A 10,050-nucleotide genomic window follows, 5' to 3' on the forward strand; every position below is an offset into this window, starting at 1 on the left:
AATAAAAAAAAGAAGTGATTTAGTATCCCAGCGTGGCACAGAAGGTGGAAAATACACCGCTGATGTTTCCTCTATATCTGGTGAGTGCCGTGAAAGCGCACCTCTGCACGGAGCCGACTCTCTCACTGACTTCTGAGTTTGAACAAAAGCGTGCAGCAGCTGGGACAGGAGAGTGTGGGAGGCGAGACCACGCCCCCTGACCCTTAGGCCTAACAGCCGATTGGCCGAGCGCAGACACTCCCCGGCATGGCACGCCCACAAGACCACGCCTCCTCCACGCCGTCAGAGCGTCACATGTCCGGTAATCAAATCATCCGAATCATGTCCCGTCATATTCTGATAACGAGCTGTCTGCAGTGCTCGTCAGTGGGAGTATTCTTTTCTTATCACTCTGTGGTATTTGTAGCATTCATGTGTGTTACTCAGCTGCCAGATTATACTAAAATTAAAGCTGATAATGCAAAGTTAGTACAATGAAAATGTACAGTTACAGTCAAAACTAATCTAATTAGCATTTAAGTGAGATTAATTCAGACATTTATTTAATAGTAAGCCTTTAAAAACTACATAAACTATATTAACTTCACTGTTCTTCTTTGTATCATTAGTGATGAATTAAGCATTTACTTCTAATAACAAACAGTTTCAAAAATACTAGAAATACTCATTATTCAGAATAGAAAGTCTCCAGTCAGTGTGGAATTCTTAAATTATTGTCTTATTATTGTCAATACATTGACCACAGTGTTATGACTATTGAAGATTTAACTAATTTTGACTTTTTTTTAAACTTTAGGCTTGTTTAATCATGTCATATACATTATAAACTGATTATATATTCACATGTAAACCTTTGATCTTTGACCACAGTGTTATGACTATTGAAGATTTAACTAATTTTGACTTTTTTTTAAACTTTAGGCTTGTTTAATCATGTCATATACATTATAAACTGATTATATATTCACATGTAAACCTTTGATCTCAAGTAAGTAGTGTCTGTTAAGTAGATTTAGTTGAGAAAATAAGAAAAAAGTAAAAATACAAAATAGCATAAAATAGGAATACTGGAGATCAGTTTAAGTATTCAAATTGTATTTTTAGAGGTAATTGAGTGTTCCATTTAACTACAGTACTTCTGCCTGTCAAAATAAAAGTAAGCTTTATGAGTAGAGAGTAAACATGAAACCTAGGAGCTTCAGTAAAAAGCAACTGGACTTTCTGTAAAAGATGAATCCAGTTGCTTTTTCCTGAAACTTCTAGGATTAACATGACATGGATGACTGAGAATCTGCACAGACACACACTAACTTTACAAAACCTTGTTTTGAAGAAGAAATCAGATCTGATTTGATTAAATATCTTACTCCTTCCCTTACTTTACCCTCTTTCCCTTTTTTTTGCACACATATACACAGTCCTCCCCCACTCTTTCCTCTTCCACTTTGCTAAACACTCCACAAAGATGCAGCAGTAGGAGGTAGGAGGACTGGTGCTAAATCCAGACACGTGACATATCCAGCCCCCTCGGCACTCCTGCTTATTTCTCCCTTAATATCCCTTCATTTCCCCTTCTCTGCCCTGTGCAGACTCCCCCCACGCATCTCAAGTCAGCTGGCTTTAACTCATTCCTCACCAAAAGAGCTCCTGCACCTACTTCGACTTGATTGATTTTGACTGTAGTTCTACCGAATACAGGACGCGATGGGCAGTTTTTGCAGCGTGCATCATAAGCACATCACTCCTACAGATGCTGTTAACCTCCCGTCCCCTGGGGGGCTTTGTACATCAATATGAAGGCTTATGGATGCACCTTTTCAGCGTGACTCTACTTCGCATTATGGACAGTAAGCCTGAACACCCCAGATGTAAATGCACTGTCCTATATTCAACCCCCAGTGGTTGCAGGGAAAAAACAGAGGCTATTAACTGACTTTATTTCAGTCTTCTGTATGTATTTACTACAAAAGATCTTGCACATATTTGTATGCAAGAGAGAATATTTCCTCAGTTCTCTTCTTGAAGCTCCAACAGCCTCTTTCTCTCTCTCAGTATCTTTCCCTAGGCCAGATCCTCCTTGTCCTCCCCCATATCCCAAAACAATACGCTGGGGGCCCCTGCTCCCACAGACCTGGAGGAACATATGTTTTATTTTTAGAGCTCACTCCCTCAGCCCACGCTAGTAAAGTGAAAAAAGAGAAAAGCCCTCCCTGCCATATATGGTTTCTGAAAGAGCTGAAGTCAGTACAAAGAGCAAAAGCATATCAACATAAGCCTCAAATATCAGGGAAGATCATTAACCAAATATTGACTCTGATTACTTTTTAGTGTCAAAAGAAGCAAATGGAGAAACTGCGGTTCTATTCTCATAGCTTCTTGTACAAACTTTATTCTTTCAGTCTTTTCCACTGTGTAGATTCTCAGTGTCTTTCACTGTCTTCCTCCAAACCCCCTCCTCCATCCCTCTTTCCAGGAGATGACACATGATTCTCTCTGAGCACACACACAACACACACACACATGCACACACGCATTTGGTTAACCTGATCCAGTGTGTCAGGTTGAGAGGCAGCAGATCAGGAGTTGTGCAGATGATTTGGTTAGGCTGCCATATGAACACAAGCCAAGCTGGCTGGCCTTCACGCTGCCAGAGCAGAGGGGAAGTGTGAATCTGGAACAGCCGTGCGGTTCTTGAGGACGTACAGTGTGATGAGAAGTTGCTGCTGGATGTGGTGGAGCTGTGAAATTTGCTGTGACAAGAAAAATGTGACTTTGCTTTAAAGGCACAGCAGGATTTCCTGCAGATGAAATTTATTGACAAAACTTGTTGGTTTTTTTGCTTTTTTAAAAAACAGTTTTTTAGTGTTGTGTTGGCATCTTCTCTTTTTTAATCCCCTGCCACTTTCTGCCTTTCATTCCTCCTCATGACACTGTTTAAAATTGGCATATGGGGTTTCCAGCAGAGACGTGGAGGAGACACAAATCGCACATGTCAAGTTGATCAGAGACAGAGCATCGTAGAGTCACTCCACTCTCTCTCTCTCTGTCTGTCTGCGTCTCTCACTCTTTCCCCTTTGAGTTTCAGCCTGCTGGATCCTGTTTCACTGCAGCCCCCATCACAGCCAGACTCTTATGTTGGTGAACCAAACTGATTGTCAACAGAGAGGGATGTGAAGTCTGGTCTGCTCAGACGCTCCCTGCATGGTTCATATTTGAGTTGGCTGTTATGAGGTTTTTTTGTCAGTGTTTTCTGGGTGATGATTGATGAAATCTTTTTAGATATTTAAGGAGCACTGCAGAGGTTTTTGTTTTGTTTTGTTTTTTTGCTTTTGAGGTTTTAACATCCGAAGTGGGCTGGAGGCACATAGAGGATTCAGTGAGGTGCTGTGTGTCTGCCTTCAAAAGTCAGGTCCAAGGTCAGAGTTTATCTGACAACCCCAAACTAAGGATTTAGGATAGGAACCGACCCCCAGTGGCCCTCAGACAGGATTTCCTTCCCGCTGTGTTCAGCATTGAACTTAACCCTCATCCTGCTGTGGCACCAACCCCTCCTACCAGCAGTCCGGTGTGTTTAGGTCAAAGAAAAATTGAAGCTATACGTTAGTGAACAGAGGGCTGCTGTTTGATGGCTGTTGGCCCATGTAATGGGATAGGGCCGCTGTGAAGCCCTTTAACTACTGCACCACTTGACCTAAACTTCCCACTGCGAAACATCCAGCTGTGCATGAAGATTGTTTGTGACAGACAGGCTGTTTATGTGGAAAACGGGTTGAAATAATGATGGAAGAGAGTTAATTAAATGAATGATAAAGCCATTGGAAAGATCTGCTTTTAGCTGCGCACACATCCTGCCACAGGGCGAGTCTTGTTACCGAATTCTCAAATCAAAATACGCATCAGACTTCATGAAGGAGAGACAGTGGGATTCTTAGGCACGCAGCTGGGCTAACATCGATACCATGTCGAGTATCTTCTCTCTTCCTGTTTTCCTGTGCTTCAGGGGCAGTGTTAAAACTGTGAGACACCACGGGGAGAGGAGGTGTTTCTGGCCCTGGCTCTTGGTACATCCGTTCCTGGGGACTGTATGGCACACAGGATTGTTTCAGTGGCAGGCGAGGCGAGGGAAAACATTCCCAGCTTCAACTTGTGACCCTATCACCCCAGTTAACCCCTCGCATTCCCTGTTTCCCCTCCTCGCCTGGCTTCATTACACTGACCCTTAGCACTGAAGACTTCTGCACACCGGCTCAGCCTGTCAATACATAAACTGCAGAACTTGTGCAATGGATGAATAATGTGTTGCAAGGAGGCATCTCAGGTTTTAAGAGACTGGGTGATATTCTATACCTGAAGCATCTGTTGTGAGTACCGTTACACTATGGATCCATTATTGACTGCAGCCAGCTATTTTTCAACCGGAGTCTCCAAAATGCACAAGTAGTGTCATAGATTTTTTGTTTAAGTTTGTATACTTTGTTTGATGCAGTTGTTTGGAATGTGCAGCTATCTACTTTGACAGAGAACTTTACATGTACCATGACCGTCATTCATGCCTACCATTTAATTACAGTAGTTACGTAATTCAGTCTTTTAAAGCTCCCTATCTGGGTGGATTTGATAAGCAAACATTCCTCAGCATGGTGGAAAAAATGAAAATAAGAGCAGACACAATGCCAGAGGCCTTGTTATCACAAACTGTCATCAGAAGCCGAGTCAGGAGGAGTCGCACTGGAATCAGAGAGGCTGAGTGAAAGATGGGACTTGATAAAATTCAATTATCAACCAGAGCAGATAAACAGCCAGGAGAGTCGGGTCTACAACTTTAGGAATAGACACAACAACTGACTATGCAAGCAAACAGCTGAGATATGCCCACATATTGTCTGGTATTTTCACATCAAAGAGGAGATAAAGGATGAAGTCGATTCCCCAGGCCAAATACACTCAATACATTCTTTTACTTCTAGTTAAGAATTTACTAAACAATCAAGTGAGCTTTCCCTTATTCCTGTAAATTTCCCTTAATTTTTACTGAAACTCAGGGCATTATCACATGCTTGAGGCCATCAAAATTCAAGTCATTTAATGATTAACTTGCACTGTTTGGGACCGTTACTGGTTGCGGTGTTGTAGGTTAAACACTGTGTTACAGCAAGGAGGAAGATAACATATTGACAGTTAGGCAGGCTGGGCAGAGAGCCAGAGTCCTTCAGCTATTTTTAGGATGCTGAGTGTGTGAAAGTACCCTGAATGCAGAATTGATGAGACATTTCCAAAATCTGAACCTGTGGCGGATTCGTGGTGTCTGTGTATGCCTGCAGTTCAACATGTGCGAATGCATGCATGTGCAAAAGCGAGTCTTGGCACGGAAGCAGGGGTATGCACATGCATCCAAAGCAGAGATTGCAGAACTGGGTGTGTGTATCTACTGTGTGCAGAGAGCAACAGAAAGGTGGACATGTCAGTAGGTTTTGCATAATCGTGGAAAAAGTCTGAAACGGTGCGAAAGCCTCCAGCCCTGTGTGTAGACTGTGCTCGCTCTTTCTCTTGTTTCCTGTGTTTAGATATCAGCCTTGAGAGCAGCTCTTACCAGTACAAGCAGTATAATTACTGAATATGGAAAAAGTGCCCACTGCTTTACCTCAGTCTGGGCAGCAGCACTTCACAGAACAACTGAGTACACTTTTATTCCTTTGGTCCAATTTGCGAGTATGTATCTGGGTGTCTTTATAGAGAAACCCACCCCAAAAGGAGAAGGATGCACTCCTGTGATCTAAAACATATACTGTAAACAGTAACTCTCAGAGGAAGAATCAAGAAAACCAAAGCTCAAGTGACAGTGAATGGGAATCTGTTTTTCTGGATAATTATGTAACTTTTCTGAACATTTTACACTTTAATTAGTTTAATTCAAAGAGTGAAAAAAAGGCATTTATATTGCGTGGAAATCGTCGTGTAGTTTGACACTGCAAACAATTGACACTTTAAAGGAGAAAGATACAGGAAAAACCAGAAGATTAGGCTTCTTAGGCAAGATTAGGCAGGTTTTAACCTCTAGCCAAATGATTATTATGTGCTTACAAAATTTGTATCGGTTAATATTGTAATTAATGACCCTTATAAATCAGTGCTCCAGAGTTTTTTGCACTGAGATGATACAAATATTCCTCAGAACGGTCACTTTATTGAAGTGTCAGCATGAGCCAACACAGTTTTACTTCTATAGTCCGTTTAACACAAATAGAGTTGACCAATATGTTGTATATGTAATGAGTCAACAAAAATGTGCAAAAATGCCAGACAGAAAACACGCAGAAAACTTTACACATTGTAACAAAGTTAGTTTGATCTGTTTGGGTTTGAGGAAATGTATGTTACTACATAAACTGTGTGTGCATGTATGTGTGCCTGTACATTGTCTCGTGTTTCCTTCAGGACTTGATCCAGGCTGTTGCTAGGTGCCATGACCTCCAAGAGCAACATTCATGGATAGAGAGGGTGAACCCTGCAAGGGGGAGTAGGGCTGTATTTTATTTCTACACCTCCCCCTCCCCTAAACACACACACACTGTATACCACAAACTCCCCAAGGGCCTGGCCTGTGGCTAAGGCCTGTTCACTAATGGTTCATCATCAGGAACAATATCCATTCCGGTCACAACTAATGATCTCTTTCTCTCTCTCCTAATCAAGGGAAGTAGAGGAGTCTATGAACTTAAGAGGCTGGGTAGGAGAGTCGTTTTCACTAATTATAAAAGGTTTTAGTGTTAAATTCTATACACTTTTGTAAGAAATAGCCCTCCACTCCAATAGCTGTCCATCCGATGCCCTAACCCCCTCCACACCTGCAGGCCATGAGTGGGACCCAGAATTAAGGGTACAAGCTGTTCTGTAACCTCACTGCCAAAGGTACTTTACTCCAAGGAACAGAGCCGGGGAGGGGAAGGACACGGTTTGCATGTCTGGCCAGATATTTCAGAGTGTGCTCATGCATAACAAAGTGTATTGTAGAAAGAGCTTAGCTGAACTTTTAAGAAAAGTGGACCATAAAACTTGCAGCTATTGGAGTATTTTCCAGTGTGCTTCTTAAGCCCAATGCGAAAAGCATCATTCAGCCGCCGCTTTTTGTGAACGCCGAAACACCGCCGTTTATCCAACCCGACCACCTTCATACTTTGTCGCTTGGCGTAACCCTTCTCATCCTCACTCATCATCCTCCCAGCTGCAACTGTCATTTGCAACAGTCAGCGTTTCACTTCAAACAAAGCCCAAGGCAGAGCAACAAAAGAGAGAAGACAGTGGGCAAACAAACTGGGAAGCAGACTAAATAACTGCGGCTTGTCTGCTGCATGAGGGAAACACAACCTAGCGGTATGCGTGTCACTGGCTGCGGCGATGCATCCGTGTATATGTGAGCTTCTGTGTGTGTCCGTGTGTGTGCTGGCGTTGGCAGCAAACATCAGAAACAAAAGTGTCTCAGTTCCATGCGTCCCCAGTAGGCCACAGCTGTTGTTGGTATTTAAACTTCATGCAGGTGTCTGTGCTGCTGTCTTTGTGGAGCTGTCGTTGTGTGTATATGTCTCCCCTATATAAGTCCGCTTTGAAAATACATATATAGGCGTGGGTGCTCATTAACAGAGGTCTGTGTGTGTGTATGAAAGGCTCATTGACAGCAGTACTTCAACACAAAAGCACCACAGAAAGAATTAACCCTCCAGCTGAGTAAGCACTCTGAGAAAAATGCAAATATGAACCAAATTTACCCAAATTGCCTAGTTCTATACAGCTCAGAGTGCACTGTAATAAACTTCAGTTAGAAAGAGCAGCTGTGATATGTAAAGATAAGGAGACTAAAAGGTGGAAAATGAGAAATTTTGAAACAAAAATGTGAAAACATTAGGGAAAACTGACAAAAGGCAAAATGAGACTAGAAGAAATCCTTGGAGTGAAAGGAAGTTTTCAAAGTTGCTATTGATTTGGCCTAAGGTGTTCAGTGCTGAGGGCTCTTGACTACATAGACTCAATCAATCCAGCTATAATACAGCAGATATTGGATTGACCAGGAGTCTAGTGTCTATGGATATTGGCTAGGGCTGGAAATGTTGGAATTCACAACCATGAGTAAAGCTGAATAAAGTGCAAGAGTTCAAACAAATGAGAAAAAAGCATGAATCATTTTCACAATAAGCGTGGTTGTTCTAAATTATTAGTTCAACATTTTTGGATATATTGCTTTTTTTTCTGAGATGAGAGAATCAATAACACTCTCATGCCTGTATAACTATAAAGTTTCCTCCTACAACCAGTTTGTGTTGCTTATAGCACTGAGACTGGAAACCAGGGGAAAGAACTAATCAGCCTCTGAAGTTCCAGAGATAACCAAATCCACCAACCAGCACCACTAAAGCTCCCTAATATCTATGTTAGATCCAGTTTGTTCAAAAACTGAAGTGGAAAAATTACAATTCACCTTGTATGGGGCTTACGCTTTAGCTGAGACAAGTTGCAAGAGAAATAGTAGAGAAGGCTAGAAAGTGCATAAAAGCTCCCCCAAAATGGTGAAATGCAGTTTTACACCTTGCACAGATTAAACTAATCACATTTAGCCAGATTTGGTTGCTTTTGCAAAGCCAGGCTAACTGTTTCTCCCTGTTTTCAGTCTTTGCGCCAGGCTAAAGTAACTGACTCCTTGGCCCACCAACAGAGATAATGTACAGAGATGAGAGCAACACCAGTCCTCTCTTCCCAAGCGCAGATTCTCATCTAAACTGTCGCTTGGTTTTCAGACATTTACAACACTCCCAGGTGTCCTCAACTGAGTCAGTGTTTGTCCACCCTAAAGTGTGAGTGGTCCAGCAGGTTGTAGCAGCTGTCTTGGACGCATCAGTTGAGCTAACACTGGGGGGAAGGTCTTCAGAGGTGGGATACCAGTTTTCACATCCCCTGCTGGGCTTATTTTCAGCTGGGATTGGCCCTGAGCAGCAGGAGGTCATACCGGTGTATGGACACCTGAGAGCAGTCTGCTTTAATAGCTCTGTTTACTGCAGCTCACCCACCAGTATGCAGGGACATCAGGTTCCCATAGGTGCTGACCAAAATAAGCACCTGTCTCATCAGAGTCCAAGTAGAACACAATCTTGCTGAATTCTCCACTTTCTGGCACACATTTTCAAACCAGCCGCCGTCAGCGTTATTTACTTCTGTTTTGTGTTAGACACATCAGATACACATAAATAAAGCCGGCGCGCATCTTACAAAGCTTCACAGATTCCCTCCATCCATCTTCTTGACAAATAGCACTCATCCATGATATGAGATCAGCAAAAACCTCCTCTCGGAAACATCTGGGCTTGAGTCATGGCTTGACCCGTGTTTGCGAGTAGGTGTGTGTGTGTTTGTGTGAGCGTGTTTGAGGTGGATTTCTATTTGTGAGAATGTCTGACGTGTGTTTTTTCATGCTCCTACCCTCAGCACATCTCCTGTGCATTTGAGAGTGGCACCCCTATGGAAAATACACAATGAGGGCAGACCAAAGTACAATCTGATTCCAAAAAAATAAAATAAAATAAAAAATCCCTGTGAGAAACAAAAGCATCACTGGTCTCCACCTGTCAATCTGTTTATTCATGTGTGTCTTCTTAAAAGACATTAGAGGGAGACAGAAAGAGTGGCACCTTATGGAATTTACTATAAAATGGGATAAAAACAAAAAGTATGACAGAAGATGTATCTTACAGCTCTCTGGATGATAGCATGCAGAGGATCTGGACCCATCACAATCATTTAATAATCAAAGATCATTCATTTACAATTCATATTAAGGTTATATGTATTTTGAGAGTAAGTCAAGTAGTGAATAGACTGTGTATGAGGTTTGGACAACCGCTGCTGTAATGTGTGAGCAACAGAGCTCCAAGTCTGAGCTTAGTCTGACATCTAGTGGTGAGTTTTGTGGCAAACTTCAATTCTGGTTTGAAGTTGCTGCGCTTGGAAGTTACAAATTTAGCTCAAGTGCGCATGAATGAAGCAGAAAGAGTTATGAGTCATGTT

The sequence above is a fragment of the Amphiprion ocellaris genome, chromosome 19 (genome assembly GCF_022539595.1).
Source record: "Amphiprion ocellaris isolate individual 3 ecotype Okinawa chromosome 19, ASM2253959v1, whole genome shotgun sequence".
NCBI lineage: Eukaryota > Metazoa > Chordata > Actinopteri > Pomacentridae > Amphiprion > Amphiprion ocellaris.